This window comes from Panthera uncia (assembly GCF_023721935.1).
Source record: "Panthera uncia isolate 11264 chromosome A1 unlocalized genomic scaffold, Puncia_PCG_1.0 HiC_scaffold_16, whole genome shotgun sequence".
Lineage (NCBI taxonomy): Eukaryota > Metazoa > Chordata > Mammalia > Carnivora > Felidae > Panthera > Panthera uncia.
This window is the reverse complement of record NW_026057576.1, coordinates 59,959,612-59,977,886: the sequence shown is the minus strand read 5'-3', so window position 1 is coordinate 59,977,886 and position 18,275 is coordinate 59,959,612. Positions and strand designations below refer to the sequence as shown.

The window sequence follows — 18,275 nt, the reverse complement described above, 5'->3', positions numbered from 1 at the left end:
ATTAACGAATTGGTAAAGAGAGAAGGCTTGTATCTATTTTAGCCTTTCTTCTTGTTGCTTTTGAGAGGACTATATTTTTATTAGAGAGTTCTTTCTACAAATACTTAAATATATTTTGTATACTTGTGTTATTGTTTTAATTCAAAGAAATATCACCAAGAGTCAATAATTTAAATTTTATTTTGATAAAAATTTGAGTATTAATCCAAAAAGTTTTTAAGACATCCAGTGTAATAATTTTGTTATATAGACGAAAAAACTCTCAGCCTTGAACTCTACTGAATATACCAAGCTGAATCATAATAATTTTACTGTAGATACAAAGACAATTAACATATGAAGTTATTTTTTGTGTTAGAAATTAGTATAAAATTATTTTCAAAGTGTTTATTTTTCAATCTAAGCATAATTTAAAAATATGTTTATTTAATTTTGAGAAAGAGAGAGACAGAGCCCACACAGGGGAGGAGCAGAGACAGAGAAGGAGACAAAGAATCTGAAACAGGCTCCAGGCTCTGAGCTGTCAGCACAAAGCCCGATGCGGACTCAAACTCAGGAACAACAAGATTACGACCTAGGCCAGAGTCAGATGCTTAACTGACTGAGCCACCCAGGTGCTCCACAAATCTAAGTATATTTAACATACTGTGCTATATTAGTTTCAGTTGTACAATAAAGGGATTCATCAATTCTATATTCAGTGCGTATCATACTAAATATACTCTTTAATCCCCTTCACCCATTTCACCCATCTCCTTAGGCTTCTCCCCTCTGGTAATCATTAGATTATTCTCTAGATTTAGGTCTGGTATTTTTTTTTTTGTCTCTCTCTTTTTTTTCTTTGTTGTTTGCTTCATTTCCTAATTCTACGTATGCATGAAGTCATAGGGCATTTGTCTTTCTCTGACTGACTTATTCTGCTTAGCATTACATTATACCTTCTAGAGCCATCCATGTTGCTGCAAATGTCAAGATTTAATTCTTTATGGCTGGGTAGTATTTATCTGTATTTCTTTCTATACCACATCTTCTTTATACATTTATCTATCAGTGGACACTTGGGTTGTTTCCATATCTTGGCTATTGTAAATAATGTTGCAATAGATATAGGGTTGTATATATCTTTTTTAATTAGTGCTTTTGCTTTCTTTGGATAAATATCAAGTAGCAGAATTACTGGATCATATGGTAATTCTATTTTTAATTTCTTGAGGAACATCTATACTGTTTTCCACAGTGCCTGCACCAGTTTGTGCACTATTGTCTTATAATTTTAAATCAGTACTTTAAAAAGTATAATTAAATATGTGTGTACTTGCAAGGAAAATATTTTTTTGGTACACTTAAGTTTGAAAATTTCCTATATTAAAACCTTACTAAAGAAACCATGGCAGTTATTACAGAAAACACTGTGTGTGTGTGTGTGTGTGTGTGTGTGTGTGTGTGAAATAGCACTGCAATCTCTTTGTCATTTATAACTTCTAGATTTTTCAAAGCAGATAACTTGACTCCTCCTTAGTCACAATTGAGTGAGGGTACACATATTTCATCTTTTTATCTCTTGCTTTACATCTAACTTCAGAGCTCCTTAATCATACTTCTGAGTTTTCTTCAAAGCCCTTGCCATTTGTCAGCATCGTTATGACACTGAAGTGTCTCAAACTGAAAACAGTATTACAGGTGTGTGACCTTATCAGCCTTTTTATTTATTGCTTATTTTTCACCTGTCACAAAAATATAATGGAAACCTGATATGACAGGACATTTTCAATGTATGACATTGCTCTATATAAATGGAGGGCCTCCGTTTCCCCATGGGATATGTAATTATAGCACATAGTTAAAAATTATCATCACATGTACCATGACACAAATAAGTGACATTTTATACAGAATTTAGGTGTTTTGTATGAGTTCATATAGGCTGAGTACTCTCAATTAAGAGTTAAGATCCAGTGGTAACAAGTTTCAGTTCTTCAAGTTTACTCAAAAGGTTTCTAAATGTAAAAGTACAGCAATTTACTCTTTACATTGGAAAATAATTAATTCTTGAAAAGTTGGAACTTTTTTATAAAAAAAATAGGGTTGCAAACAAACTTTTAAACTGATATCTGGAACTAAATTATCAACACCTACTAAACAGTTGAGTATGTTATAAAAGTAAGTTAAATGGCTTGTGTTAATTCCTTCCAAAGTATAAAATCCGAGATTTAGCCAGTAGGTAGGTTGGCCAAAGGCAATATTGGACTTAATCCAAAGATAGATAGAGAAATAAAGAGAGAAAGAGAGAGACAGAGACAGAGAGACAGAGATTGAGAATGAATTAAAGAAGGTAACTTTTCTTTCCTTCTCTAAAGTGGAAGAGGACTCTTCCCCATGACATAGGAGGTCACTAAATACTGGGATGTTTCAAGAAGTAGAAGGTTATCAACGACATTTTTTGACAAGTTATAAAATAAACAGACTGTGGCATGTTTTGGTAAGAAGAGTATGCCTGAAAACTGGTAGATACATAAGAGAACCCAAAGGTATGTGAACAACAGCAAGTGCAGGAGTAGAGGGTGTGTTGACAAGCAATCCCAGAAATAGCCTACCTGAGGTGGAAGAACTGTGCACAAGCAGAGGAGGGCTGCTATGACTGGCAGTGAGTTAGGCATCTTCTGGCATGCCTTCTACTTCTCAGTAGTGTAATAGAATCTTGGCTTCCTTGTCAGGTGGAAGCAGGCTACAGAGTTTCCTCATACCACTGTGCTCCTCTCCCACTTCCCCTAACAACCTGCTTTAGTGGTCTTAATGGGGTGAGGAGCTAGGTTTCTTGTGAGGCTTTTCCTGTACGGAGGCCTACTTCAACCTTGAGGATGATTCACTCTGGTCATCACAGTGCCTTTGGCGTGGTAACCGTGCAAATACATCTGACTCCCTCGGACAGCCTGAGGTCAGTAGTTCCGTATAGAGAAACTTAAGAGCATATGCCATTAGCAAGAAAGAAACTTTATTTTAAAACCAGGAAGAGGTGCCTGGATGTCTCAGTTGGTTACGTGTCAGAATCTTGATTTTGGCTCAGGTCTTGATTTATCTCACAGTTCATGAGATCGAGCCCATGTTGGGCTCCATGCTAATGGTGAGGAGCCTGACTGGTATTCTTTCTCTCCCTCTTTCTGCCCCTCCTCTGTGCTCTCTCTCAAAATAAATAAATAAACTTTATGAAAATAAAAATAAAATCATGGAGATTTGAAGGAAGTCTGCAGTCTAATCTTGACTGTACAAAATGATATTAAAAGGCTCTTTTGGTATTTTTTTTTAAATTTCCGAGTTAAGGATATTAAAATTTATCACTTTCTTGATTCATTAAATTTTGGTCAATATTGTATTATTTATATTTGGGAAATCTAATGTTAGCAATATATATGGTTTAATAAAAGTCTTTTTAAAATGTCCAAATTCACTCTAAAAAATATATATGGGGCTTTGAATGGCTCAGTCAGTTGAGTGTCCGACTTTGGCTCAAGTCATGATCTCATGGTTCCTGAGTTCGAGCCCCGTGTCAGACTCTGTGCTGACAGTTCAGAGCCTGGAGCCTGCTTCAGATTGTGTCTTCCTCTCTTTCTGTCTTCCCCTGCTCATGCTCTGTCTCTCTCAAAAATAAATAAACATTTAAAAAATTAAAATATATGTATATAATCTCTCATTTTAAGGATGTGGATCTCTCTATCTATATCCATTGCTCAGTCCAGATATTTGTAATTATCTACATGCTCATACTGCCTATCGTGTGTCAATCTTGGTTGTTTGTGTCCACTTGATTTGTCTAGATCTGAAGGCTGTGTTAAAAATCTACTTTACATTGCATATATCAGTCTCTGTGAGCATCTCCCAATAGTTTCTGCTTAATGAAAGTTGTCATTGGGGCCCCTGGGTGGCTCTGTTGGTTGAGCATCCGACTCAGGGTTTTGGCTCAGGTCATGATCTCCAGGTTTGTGTGATTGAGCCCTCTGTCATCTGGCTCTGTGCTGATGGTATGGAGCCTACCTGGGATTCTGTCTCTCCCTCTCTCTCTGCCCCTCCCCTGCTCACTCACTCTCTCTGAAAATAAGTAAATAAACCTAAAAAAATAAAGTTGTCATTTTATTAAATGTTACATAGATATAAATAAATGTTATATCTTCTATGTGAATTATAGCAGCATTTCACTCTTTATCTTTTTAAAAAATATTCTTGGGGCTAACTGCTATTTTATCTACTAGAGAAATCAGGTCCCTTGTTTCACTTTTATTGAATCATTTTTGTTTAATTTTTGACCCATTAAATTTATTTTAGCCTTTGTAAAACATTATATTTTAGGTGTGTTTTTTGTATACAACATGAAGATAATATTTTACTACTACATGAACTGGAAATTTTCTTTTTTTCAGTAGATGAGTTAAACTTACCTATGTTTATTAAAATGGCAGATTTGTTAGATCTCATTTCTTTAAATTAGTGGTCTTTTCCTTTTCTTTATTTTTCTCACTTTTTTTTTAGTTTACTTATTTACTTTCATTTGATATTTAGCAACACATGTATTATTAAATCTGTTTTGACATCAGGGAAACTAAAATCCAGTTTTAGTTAACCACATATGGAAAGACCTCAAGAGCAGGAGGGAATGTACTTAGAGAACAGAAATGATAGAATATGTAACAGAAGATATTATATAATTCTCACATCATGATAATTACCATCCATTCATTCTTCTATTCGCATTTTTAAATATGATTTTGATCCATTTCCCTCCAATGCCACAAGCTTTCATCTGGTCTATCCAACTGCTGCTGGATAGACCATGTTTTGCAGTCTGAAAACTATGTTTCCCAACATTTGGATTTGAAATAATATATAAATATTTGGATCAATTTTTTCAAAAAGTATTTTTTTAACAAGGAAAACATTGTACACCACAAACATAAAAATGAAGTGTTGGAGTGCCTGGATGGCTCAGTCGGTTAATCATCCGAGTTCAGTTCAGGTCATGATCTCACGGTTCGTGAGTTTGAGGCCAGCATCCACTGTTTGCTGACAGCCTGGAGCCTGGCGCCTGCTTCAAATTCTGTGTCTCCCTCTCTCTCTGCCCCTCCCCCACTCGTGCTCTGTCTCTGTCTCTCAAAAAATGAGTAAATATTAAAAAAATTAAAAGAAATGAAGTGTTATGTTTTATCACTTTTGATGCAGTGATTTAGTTATCAAAACTATGTTCAATTCTTATACTCCATAAGGAATTCTGTTGGGATCTATTCCTGACATAATAACAAATAAAGACTTGGTGGACATCAGGAACTTACTACTGAGCAAAAGAAATGGAATCAGCACAAATTCAGACTTTCCAATATATGGCGATGCATTCTTAAATTTATTTAAAAAAGAGGAGTTATAATTTAAAAAGAAGTTAACAGAGCTTCAGTGAGGTTCATAATTAATTTCAAAAGTGCAATGAATAATGAAGAGTAATAATAAATATAGAACTAATCCAAGTGTGGTAAAACTTTTCACTGTATGAAAAGAAAAAAAAAATTTGAGCATATCTAATGAAAAACGAAAAAAAAAGAAACACTATCAACTGAATTCTTTGGTTGTAAGCCATAATAGCAACTCCTATTACTTAAAGAACGAGGGGATATTAAAGAGGTGTGTGTGTGTGTGTGTGTGTGTGTGTGTGTGTGTGTGGTGATTGTGTGCATTTTCTAATGTTTGGAAGTTATGGGAAATCAGTTTTGATAGCAAGGAGAGAGACAGGAAATAACCTATTCTTCCATGAATGCACATCACTGGAATGACTAAATGTAGTATTTCTACCCTGGAGACATACGCGCGCACACACACACACACACACACACACACACACACAGAATATGAAACCATCAGAAACATGAAAATTATGAGTAAAGGCTTCAGTCAGCAAGTTTGTAATTTATTTCAAAACTGCAGCTGGGAGGCGCCTGGGTGGCTCAGTTGGTTAAGTGTGTCTGACTTTTGATTTCCCATGTTGGGCTCCGTGCTGAGAGTGCAGAGCTTGCTTGGGATTTTCTCTCTCTCTCTCTCTCTCTCTCTCTCTCTCTCTCCCCTTCCCCAGCTCACATGCCCTCTTTCTCTCCTCAAAATAAATAAAATAAACTTAAAAAAATACTGCAGCTGGTATTTATGATTTTTCTTGTACACCAGCCATTACTACACCCAACTTGGTCATGGCCTTCTGCCTGTTCTAAGGCATCACTCTGTGGGGAATGAGCTGGTAGTGGACCTATCTGAGAGCTGATGCAATAGTCTTCTATTTTTCCTTACTGTTGGGAATCATATTAGTTGAAGCTGCTGTAGCAAAGTACCATAGACTGGGAGACTTATAAACAACAGAAATTTATTTCTTATAGTTTTGAAGTCAGGAGTCCACCATCAGGGTGCCAGCACAGACTGGTTCTGGTGAGAGTCCTTTTATGGGCTGTAGGCTGCCAACTTCTTGCATCCTCACAAGGTGTGGAATGGAGCAGAGGAAGCAAGCTCTCTCATATTCTTATAAATATATGCACCCCGTTCATCAGAGTTACACTGTTATGACCTCAGTAACCTTAATGACTCCCCAAAGACCCATCTTCTAATACTATCACATTGGAGGGTAGGGTTTCCACATATGAATTTTGAGGGGACACACATTCAGTTTGTAACAGGAATGTATCACCGAGACATATCCCACTATCATCTAAAAATTTTCAAAATGTTCTACCCAACTCCATTGTAAGAAATGGCAGGAAATAAAGATATGAGAAAAGAAAAAGCAAAATTGTAAGTATGTCCTAATCATCTGTTCATAGGTTTTGTTGGTATATGGTATAAGTAAGGGTTTAATTTTTTGTCAAAAGAGAAGGCCTACTATTCTATGACAATCTATCCCAAATACTATAGTATGAAGCCTTAATTATTCTTCTCCAGTGAACAATTATTACTGAATCCAGGTTTTCCTTTTTTCCAACCCAGTAATTTGTCTCTCTGTTTTTGTGGAAACAACATTATATTGTTCTCATTGCTTTAACCCTATAGTTGTTTTCACTGTCTCTTTATGGGTTCAATTGTTGTTTCCTTCTTTCTAAAAATTGTATTTATATGTAGTAATATAATTATGAAATATATAATTCATAATTAGATACATTTACAGGAGAAAGTACTCTTACAATTATAGTCCTGATTCTTCAACTGGTTACATGGCAATAGCTTGTACTTATAAGTATCTTCTTCACTACCCATTCCATAGCCTCTTTATTGTCGGCAATTACTTCAACTGGTCATTGTTTTTTGCAAAATGGGACAACAAAAACTTGTATTCCTGAAATATAAAGGTCACTTATTCCTGCTTGAATTTAATTGTAATTTTCCATTGACATAATGTCGGAGTTTATATTATTGGTGCTGGTAACTGAAGTGGGATCATTTGCCACACCTTGACAAAATTTTGTCAGGATAAATTAAAATATATCACCAAAAATTTCACGGGGTACAATACATGTGCCTAAAATCTGTTTTTAAATATATGTAATCATAAATGTATGTATATATATGTGACTGTTGATTGCAGCAATGAATATGTTGCTAAAACATAAAAAAAATAGTTAAAAGCAAACTTGAACGTCCGTCTAAAGGAAAAATACAAAACGCATGGTGTTACAATGAAAAATAAACACTCGAATGGCTTGTAATTGCACAACACATCTTCCATTGGTGTCTTCCACCCTTCCTTCTTTGCAGCGTCTCATGGGTCCTGCACGTGCACATATATAGGCTTCTACTGTACTAAAGTAATTGCTTTTCCTTCACTACTCATCATCATTTTGGTCTCTGCAACACCCACCCCACCCCCATACTGAACCATTTTCTTTACACACATTTTCATTTTTTTTAGTGAACTCCTACTTATTTTTAAAATTGCATTGCATACTTCTTCATTGTGAAATCTCCCATGAGTCAAACTGACAGATATGTACTCTCTTTTCCTTTGCAACACCCTTGTGTTATAGAATATTTCATATTTTAGGACAACTGGCATTTATCTCCAATATGTCTTGTACTTCTTTCAGATACTAATGTATATTTCGAAGTATGTACATTTAGCACAGCATCAGGCAATAGGAACTGCCCCTAGAAATTACAAAATAAATGAATGTTTATACATATGCTCAAACTAGTGTATGAATGGGTCATACATGTTCTTGTCAGTATTTACATTTTAATAAATGCATTGTATTTGTGCATAAAAGGATGTTAGAATGTTAGTGAAACATATTTGATAAACTAAGAATCATTATATTTTCATGCCATTGAGTTGCGTAACCATTTGGGGTTATTAGTTTTTGCTTAAATCAGAATCATATAATTAAGTGATAAATCACGTAATAGAGATTGAACAATTTATAAAATATTCATCTGGAGATATAAATCAGCAGTAACTATGTTTCTGTAAGTAATCACATAAAAATCGATATGAATGGCATGCATGCTGATCATTTTACAGTGTCTGTATGACATAAAATGTTTTGAAATGACATTTATGTAGCCATTTTTCTGTATTATACAGATTGCATACTAAAACTTAATTTTATCAATATTATGGCTGCAGGGTCAAATAATTTGATCATACTATTGCTTTCTTGCTTTAAAAAATTTCATGGAAATAGAGTTAAATCAACATCATCTTAAAACCACTGAAAACAGCACTCTTGTAGGTGGGTTTTGTTATATGCTTACTATGTTTCAGGAATGTATAAGGCTCTTATATTAATTTCATCTAATTTTATAATACATTTTCATAGTATTTATTTTTGTTAGTATTTTTAGATGAACAGTTGATTTTCACAGAAGTTAGTTTCTTAACTTCAAATTACTCTTAAGGCTACATCCAAAAATAGAATGCATGCCTATAAAACTGCAGTCAGGCCTGTTACCTAGAAACCGTGTCTTGTTTGTATTTTTGTTTACTCATAAAACATATTAACCTACATCAAAAATTTAGATAAAATAGTTTACAAATACACATGTGGGAATTATACTATCATAGAATTTTAAAAATAAAAAATGGCTACTAGAAATTCTAATTTAAAAAAATATTGAGTTCCATGGAGGTTAGGCAGTGGAAGTTTCTGCACTAAAATATTTTTACGTTGCTTGTAAATTTTATGTGGGAACTTATTTTTGAACATACTTAACACTCATAATGATAGTCCATACTATTTTGTAATCTCAGGAAGTGCTATTGTGCTGGTTATTTACCTGTTACCTTTCAAGCTATTAGTCCCCCTTACTAACATCTTCTGTCTTCAAACTACTTTGCTGTTAGTGTTTCGGAGTTGTGTCCATGCAAAACACATTGGTGGGCAATTGAAAGACGAGGGAGAAGAAGGGACCTTACTTCTTCCTCTTTCTACATCTCTCAGCATTTTTCATATGTGTTCATATATGTGTTTTGCACCTCAAACATCAGCTCTCTGTCCCTCAGTATGAGCCAGCTCTGTCCCTCAGCTGTCTGATTCCAGGACATGAGTCTAAGAGACTTTTCTCCAAGCTCCTAATTTTTGGTAACCCCACTTCTTCCCTTTAGTTGTTAATGCTGTGGATGGCACCTGCTTGCTGCTTCCGTGTTCTGTCTCACATGCAGCTTCTCAACAACAGTGGAACCAAGTCCCTGTATTCCAGTCATTAAAAGACAAACTGGACCTGGTTTTCTCCACTACCAATATAGTACTTTGGTCAGAAATAATCTTTTTAAATCTGCAACCTATTAATTATTTGGTTTCTCATTGAGATATCTTTATAAATAATAGATATTTATATTATATGCAGCAGGTTTTTTTCAATACAAAAAGATGTTTGGATTTTTCATTATTGACACAAAGTAAATGTGGTATATCTTATCATATATTCACACTTATGTAGATCTTACTAAGCAATTGATTATGATATTTTAAACATTTCTGCCATATGCCCATCAGTGCTGACATCCCATATGGAAGCTAATCTTGACAACTTCCTGTGTTTTGATGGCTGTTCTTACTTGTCTCTCCCGGTTGGACTGTCCTTTCTCTGGTACTTCTTGACCCTTCTCAAAATCAAAGGAAGTTAGCCTGAGGCTTGAACATGAGGCTTCACTTTTGATACTACGTTTTTAAGAACTACAAAGACATTTTGTTAGCCTTCCTGACGAAATGTTCATTTTTCCTTTAATTGCATGTATTATAAAATTTATCATAATTTTTATAAATTTGGAGTACATATGATAGAAACAAGGACCTAGATGTTCACATATTTTAATCTCTGAAATCACTTAATACGGTATTTCATGTATTAACTGAATTTCATTGAATAATAAAGTATAATAACTATATATTTTAAAAAAACACTATAGAAACCAATATTACCAATGTTTTTGGATGCGATATTGTTGGCAATAAAAATATTGTTACTAGAAGGAAAAAAAAAAGCAAAGATAAATTGACCAAACAGACTTAAACGATAAAACTGAGAGGTAGTAAAGGATAATTTTACATTGTGTTGCTCCTGCCTGAAGTAAGATTTTCTAATAAATTAGAAGTATCCATAGAATAAGAAAATTAGTCATTTTTACATAACATTAATCAGTTCCATATTTCCTATCGAAAGCATGCTATTATAGAATGGATGTTTGTGCCCCCTCCAAAAAAAATTCATATGTTGAAATCCTTACCCCTAGTGTCATGGTATTAAGAGATGGGCCTTTGGGAAGTGATTGGGTGATGAGAATGGGGTTTTCATGAATGATATCAGTGCCCTTATAAAAGAAACCCCAAAGATTTCTCTTGTTTGTTTCCCACCACGTGAGGACACAGTGAAAATGGACATGTGGGAAGTGAATTTCTTCCATTAAGAGAAACCCTTCAGCAAGCATCACAAGGTGAAGATAATTTAGTAGAGAAAAATCATATCTCTTGCATTTATACACAAGGTGGCAAACAGTGAAATAAATAGCTAGTTTTAGAAATGGAAAGTTTATGAAGGCCCTCTGCTTTAAAATCTCAGTGGAGATAGGAGATTGAAAAACACTGAAAGTAATCTATTAACTTTAATACAAGACTAACGGGGAAGAATGGATGATATAGAAGAGAATCAATAGAAAATGTATGGGACATCTGGTTGGCTCCGTCATTTAAAGGTCTGTCTCTTGATTTTGGCTCAGGTCATTATCTCATGGTTTCTGAGGTGGAGCCCCCTGTGGATACCCAGGTCGGGCTCTATGCCGACGGTGCAGAGCCTGCTTGGGATTCTCTCTCTATCCCTCCCTCCTTTGCATGCTCTCTCTCTCTCTCTCTCTCTCTCAAAATAAATAAACATAAACAAACAAACAACGAAGAAGAAGAGTTCCAAACTATGATTAACTTATGGAACAATTATAAATTGTCATTTTATACAATTAAAACACTTTTATATACAACACTTAAAACAATGCTTTTTAACTGTTGATAATATAACAATTACATTATTGTCATATCTGACTTTGTAATCTATTTGTATTAAACTGTTTCTTTAATTGCACCTAATATATTTCATAATATGTTATAAACCCTAAAGAAAAATATTTAACAAAGTGAAAAAAATTTTTAAATAGACTTTTAAAAGCAGACATACTTAAACAAGCAGTTAAAAGAACAATTTGTTAGAAAGTTCTTAGCTACACTATGTACACAGCAATATTTACTGCATAGTCTTTGAAGAAGAGGATTATACATCATAGAGCATTATATTTTGGTGTAGAGACACACAACTTTATCCTGGATATGTCATCCTGGAAACAAACAGGTTTTTGAGCCTGAATATCTTCAAAACAGACATCTTTAAAAGTGACAATTCATACTTGAGAATTTAAGATTCATGTTCAATAAAATACTGCATCCTGGTACATAGTATATGCTGAAGTTGAAGTGTGGCATTGTGTACAAAAATCACATTAAGGAATGTAAACTGAAAATAGTACTGGGGAGAAACAGTACCCATATTAGTTTCTGAGTTTGAACTTACTTTTATACAAGGTTAATACTGCTTTAGAAAAGAGAATTATGATTTTTATCACTCTAAGCCACTGCTGTTTAGAGTCAAAGTTGACTTTGGATATATCCTCTTCAACTTTTGTACTAAAAGTTACCTAGAGAAACAAAGAAAACAGTAAGTATAGTCTTAATTCTATGCTCAAGTCTAAACCCAGCGTTCTTCCTATAAGATAATGCTTGTCAGTCTAACCTAGTTAACCCAGTTAACCTTTATGTTACCGAATTTATGGGATTCACGTGTTTTCAAATGTTTAACTTTTTTCAATTTTTATGGTATAGTTTAAATATTCAGGATTATTAATTAAGCTTGGGGGGGGAGAACTTAAATATGCATTATTTGTGATATTTAGGTTTTCAAAAGTTTTGAAGACATCGATCATTAGTGATTATTTTAAAAAGGTACTATATGCCTATTGTTAAACTAGGATTATACATAAAACCATAAACAGAAAAAGAAAAACAATGCTTTTTGGTCTTTTTCAATAATTAAGTTTGGTTCCCAAGATTTTCTGTACCAAAATATTTGCTTGTGTTTACATACTTCTGGATTTGAATCACATATTATTCATGTAGGCCTTAAGGGAAGTGAAAATAAAAGTGAAGTCCAGAAAATCTAATTGGAAAATAATTACTAAGAGTGCAAAGAAATAAGAAGTATTTCAGACTTTGAAAATGCTTGCTCTATATAAGTCTTCCATTTGGTTATCACTATTTATTGGGAGATTCAATATTTAATGTGGATTTACTACATCTAATAGAATTCTTAAGTCAGTTTCTTTTTTTAGATGTAGTTAACTCCAGATGTGTTCACTTGGGAGTGAACCCTCATTCACATTTCACTGTGGAAAAAATGAAGTCCATCAGAGAGAATTTCTTTCAAATATTTGTAAAGACTCATCCATTTTGATAATAAACTGTTCAAGCATTTTAATTCTAATGAGTTAAATTGATCTCCACTGCAAAGGGAAATTTATTTCATTTTATACATGAGGGTACCATTATGGAAAACAGATTATACAAAGCAAGAATACATATAAAAAGGCAAATATTAATTCTGAACTATATATAAAACATCTAAAGCGACCACATCTGTTTGGATACGTCAGCAAATTTGGAAACATGGCAATACCAAGATTTTGAACATTTTATGAAGATTCTCTCAAACTCAACCTTAAACCAAAATGTGAAAAATAATTTTGATGGGTTTCATATTTTCTTAATGTGAGAAGAAAGTATGAGATGTTCACAGTTTATTCAGAGTCTGTGATTGCCTCACCTAAGGTAATGATAAAGTAAACATATAAACATTGTATTCGTAGAGAAAAAGCTAACCTCACCGAGTCTTTCCTTAATGCACAATATGTGTGTGTGTGTGCATGTTGGCGAGATTTCTCTCTCTCTCTCTCCTTCTGTCTGTCTCCCCCTCTTCTTATAAGGCCATTAATCCCTTTATGAGGACTCCAACCTCATGACCAAATTTAGCCCTCGTTACTTCCAAAGACTCCCATCTTTAAATACCATGACAATAGAAGTTAGGACTTTAACATCTGAATTGTGAGGGGACACAAATGTTCACTCCATAACAAGGCTTCAAAAGATTGGGGAAGATAGATATGTGGCAAACATTACCATATTCTAAATGATATACTGGGTGTCCTATAGGGAATTAAGAAATACATACTCAAACTATTAAATGATTTATTTTTAAGTCTTGTTTTCTTAACTGTTTCTACCCTTGGCCTACCTCCCTCTTGAGGGTATAAAAAGGCTGATGTAAAGAGGAAAGAAGAAAATATGTTTGGGAGGAAAAATGAGACTTTGCCTGCCATTTTCCTTCCCATCCCTATAGAGGGAAGTGGAGAGGGTGGGTAGATATGTCATCATGCTGACAGATTCCCATGGAATTTGGAAATAGTAAACAATGTGAAGTTCATTTAAAAAGAGCTTGACGTTTTTGTATCTGCCTGAGATGGCAAAACAGGGAGAGAGAAAGACTTTATTGAGACTAGCTACACTTTGTGTAATTTTGGATTGTTTCTCGTGTTCCAGATGTGTGCTATGCAGAGAAGGAGCCAGCTGCTGCCATTCACAACACTGCTTCAGATGGCTGTCTGGAGGGGTCATGGAATGCCAACAGTAAGGCGGACCTCTGGATGAGTAGGCACTGAGAAAACCATAAGCAATCAGCCTAGGAAAATGCACTGCTTCTGTCACGAAAACGGAATTCCAGTATTCTCTAGACAGTCGTGTTTTAAATGAAGAAACTAAAAATGTACTCTATTTGAGCGGTATCTTTGGTTGCATTCCAAGCACCAGGAAAGCCACAATCAAACCATATTTACTCAACTAGGTGAGTAAAAAATGTTTCTGCCCTTTAAACTTCCTTTCTAACCTCTGCTCTCACTGTTTCCCTGGGGAAATCATATACCATTCTCAAAAAGCAAAGGAGAAAAATAAAAGAGTAAGATAGGGAAGGAGAAAAGTTCTGCCAAATGTCCCTTTCCCACTTATGTCTCCAGTCTAAAGTGGGTCCAGGTCACTGAATGAAGAATCTTTAAATAAAGTTTAGTTTTGCTATTACACAGGATAATATAATTATTGATTATGCAAATCTTTGGTGAGACTGAATGCAACTGAAGAGGCTTCTTATTGTTGTTGTGTTGAGTAACCACAAAAGTAATGAAAAATTCCTTGAATTTAATAAGAAGGAATTAGCCCCTCAGAATGGATTTGTTCAAGAAGTATGACAAAAGAGAATGTTTTCACTTATATCCTGTGGAACCCAACTGTCTAAATCTTGACTCAGCATGAAGTGAAGTATACTGCAGAGTATTTCTCATACCAAGACCTAAATATTGTTAAATTATAATACACCCAAGCAATAAGTGGTGGTAATCTGGGACTCAGATATAATTTGAATGAAAAAAATTCCCTTAGTTTCTAGGTGCTATTCTTTTTCTCCTAGGAGCTTAGACCTAATTACTGAAGTTGACGAAAGGCTTTTTAGAAACCGAGCAATCTTTTAAGAAGTTCACATGTATTATTAACTATTTTAATCTTCACAAGAATGAATATATGTGAGGAAACTGAGACAAGGAAAATTAAGTGACATGACAAAAAATGGAGGTGATTATCAGAGTCAAGATTTGAGCAATGGATATGTAGATTCACAACTTTGTCTTAAATACTATACTTTACTGTTTAATTTGTGATGTTAGCTAGTCTGGATTGGTTACACAACTAACTCCTAAGGACCAGATTTTAATGTTCCTCTACAGAAATTAACTCTTTCCACTTATTTTCTTAAATTCATCATTCAGTTTAAATTCATTTGAACAATATTGGGAAAATCTTTTAACAAACTAACCAGCAATCACAGACAGTGAATAATCTTTAAGCTGTAAATTATTCTCAAATTCTACATTTTTCAGATTCTCAGTGTCTTGTCTGATCTGACATAGGTTGAAACATTTTTTTATATTCTCTATCCAAGTTGTTTTTGTCAATTTCCATGTAGTTTGAAAAATTGAGGTTATTGAGATTGTAGGTTATTCATTACTTAAAAGTGGAACTATTAAAGTCCTATTGAAAATTTTCCCTTTTACCTCTGCACAATGATCCTCCTTTCCACAAAATGCATTTTGCTTAAATTCTTGACTGGCTGACATTATTAACACACTTATTTGTTTGTATTTGCCTGACATGTTGTTACCATCTTTGAAGAAACTGTTTATCTATGAAATATTTCGTAGACATCTGTGATAGATTGACTAATGACTCACCAAAGATGTGAGTCTTAGGACTCACACCCTAGGCCCTGATGAATATCGTAACATCACATGGAAAAAGGGAATCAAAATTGCAGATGAAATTAAATTTGCTAGTCAGCTAACCCTAACATAGGGAGATTATGCTAGATTATCAAGTGGTCCCAGTATTAACACATGGGCTCTTAAGAGTGGAAGATGAAGGCAGAGAGTATATCAGAGATTCAACATAAGAAAGAAGGAGGAGAGAGCAAAGCATGAGAGGGGCTCCTCCCCCTTCTGCTGGTTTTGAAGATGAAAGGAGGGAGACAGAGACAAGAATACAGACAGAATTTGTAGGCTACAGCCTACAGGGAACTCAGTTTCACAACCAGAAGGAACTGAATTCTTTTAACCATCTGAATGAGCAGGGAAATGGGTTCTCTTTTAGAGCTTCCAGAGAGGAACACAGCCTTACCCACATCTTGATTTTAGTCTGCTGAGACCAATGTTAGACTTGACCTATAAGAACTGTAAAATAATAACCCCATGTTGTTTATTAGTCACTAAACTTGTTATGGTTTGTTATAGTAGGACTATAAGACTAGTAGTATAAAATATATTTTATAACATCAAAATATATTATATGCAATAGGATATTAAGGTGGTACCAATTTGCTTCAGTTGTGAGTACAGCATGAAGATAATAGATAACAATTACCAAAGTGGGTGGGAAGATTATCTTCGTGTGTAAAACTTATAACTAAAACTGATGAAAACTAATTCTGTAATTCTTAGAATTCTCAGAAAGATGAAAAATATCAAAAGGAAGGAAGAGAGAAGGTAATTAAATTCTGGACTATTTCTTTGAAGAAAGACCTGCTATGTACCTAAATTCCTGCTCCAAGGTGAATGAGTTATACTTAAAGTAAATGACTCTTCAGAGAATTGCTAGAACACTTAGTATATGACCCCTGCATTTGGGGGATGGTAATTGGACTTATGCCAGGAAAAATATTGGGCATCGGAAGTATTGTCAAGCTGCTTCCTTAGGATAAATGGCAGAGGGAGGGAAAGAGGGAGAGAGATTGGAAGTATTCACAGTCTTTTTCAAATAGATCTAAGATAGGTGCATCCTAAAACAGATGTAGAACTTGTATTTAGGGTCATTTGTAAAGGAATCTTATACCAGAAAAGTTGTGCTAGGGGGTAAGAGTCTCTAAAAGTAGTTCTTATAGGGGAGACACTGGTGAACCAAAAGCTGAAGAATATTGTAAAGGAAAATATTGCCCATGGCATGGCATTGCAGGGACAAGTCACCAATGATAGGAGTCTCACCAAAAGCATAAAAGGAAAAAGGAAGGAAAATGTAAAAGTAAAACTAAAAACAGGAAAAAGTTCTCTAAACTCAGGAAAGTGGCACTTTATACTGTCTTGAGACCTAGAAATAATGGTTACTCCCAGGGAAGAAGTAACCAGTCCCCAGATACCTTTTCCAGATAAAAGGTGGCTTCCATCAGCAGACCTTGGGAAGACTAAGCTACTTGTGAAGATTGAAACGTGCAGATATTAATTTTTATGCTGAAATTGTTCTGCAACCTAAAGTTTTTCAACGGTGTTATTATCTAAGAGCAAACAGAAAACTCCTGAAACTTGACAAGTGTTTAACCAGAAATTTACTATTAGAGAAGAGAGGAGAAGCAAGAGAAATTTACTATGAATAAATTTAAAGAATGATGAGACAAAATAACTTTTGTTATGAATAAATCAAAAATTATGCTTGTTCTGCATGCTAGATACAATGCAGTGAAATAGAAAAAATAGAAACATTTCTTGGAACAGACTCCTCCCTGATTGTCTATGTCTCTAATTCCACAAGGCTAACTAGTCCTAAAGATTTTATTTTCTGCTTTTTCTCCAATTTGGTAATAGTCATATTTCGCAATAGAGTATATTCTTACATTTTTTGTGTGTTTTTAAAAGTTCTGTGAATGCTATTTTATTATCACTTCCATAACTTCCTTTTCTTTATTCAACATTTTGTTTTTGAGGGTCACTCATCTTGGTACCGCAATTTGTGATTCACTTATTTTAATATAAAAATAAATATTTTAAATATTTAGTATTTTATTGCATGATTACACTACAATATATTTAGCCATTCTGTTGTTAATGAAGATTTAGGGGGTTTTGTTTTTTCTGTTACAAACAAGGCTACCATGAATTTCAGATATACATTCCCTAGTGCCCATGTATTCAGTTTTATCTAGAATAACTGAAGAAGGTTCATTCACTTTCTTAATTAAAATATTAACACATTTTGTTTTAGATTTATTTCTTCTAAGAAAGATGAGATTAGATTTTACTTTTTAATCGATATTAGCATTTTAAAACTTTGTAAGTCTTGGAACACATGATTTCCTTTTTCTCACATTGG

At 34.2% G+C, this 18,275-nt stretch overlaps 1 long non-coding RNA gene across 1 annotated transcript in view; it reads left to right on the top strand.

The window, feature by feature from the left end:
• LOC125933902 (uncharacterized) overlaps positions 1-16,740 on the top strand; it is a 245,852-nt gene extending 229,112 nt beyond the window's left edge. The window contains exons 2-3 of the long non-coding RNA XR_007461150.1: positions 14,142-14,442; positions 16,637-16,740. This is a non-coding gene — a long non-coding RNA (uncharacterized LOC125933902). The remainder of the gene's footprint in view (positions 1-14,141; positions 14,443-16,636) is intronic.
• The last annotated feature ends 1,535 nt before the right edge of the window (positions 16,741-18,275 follow it).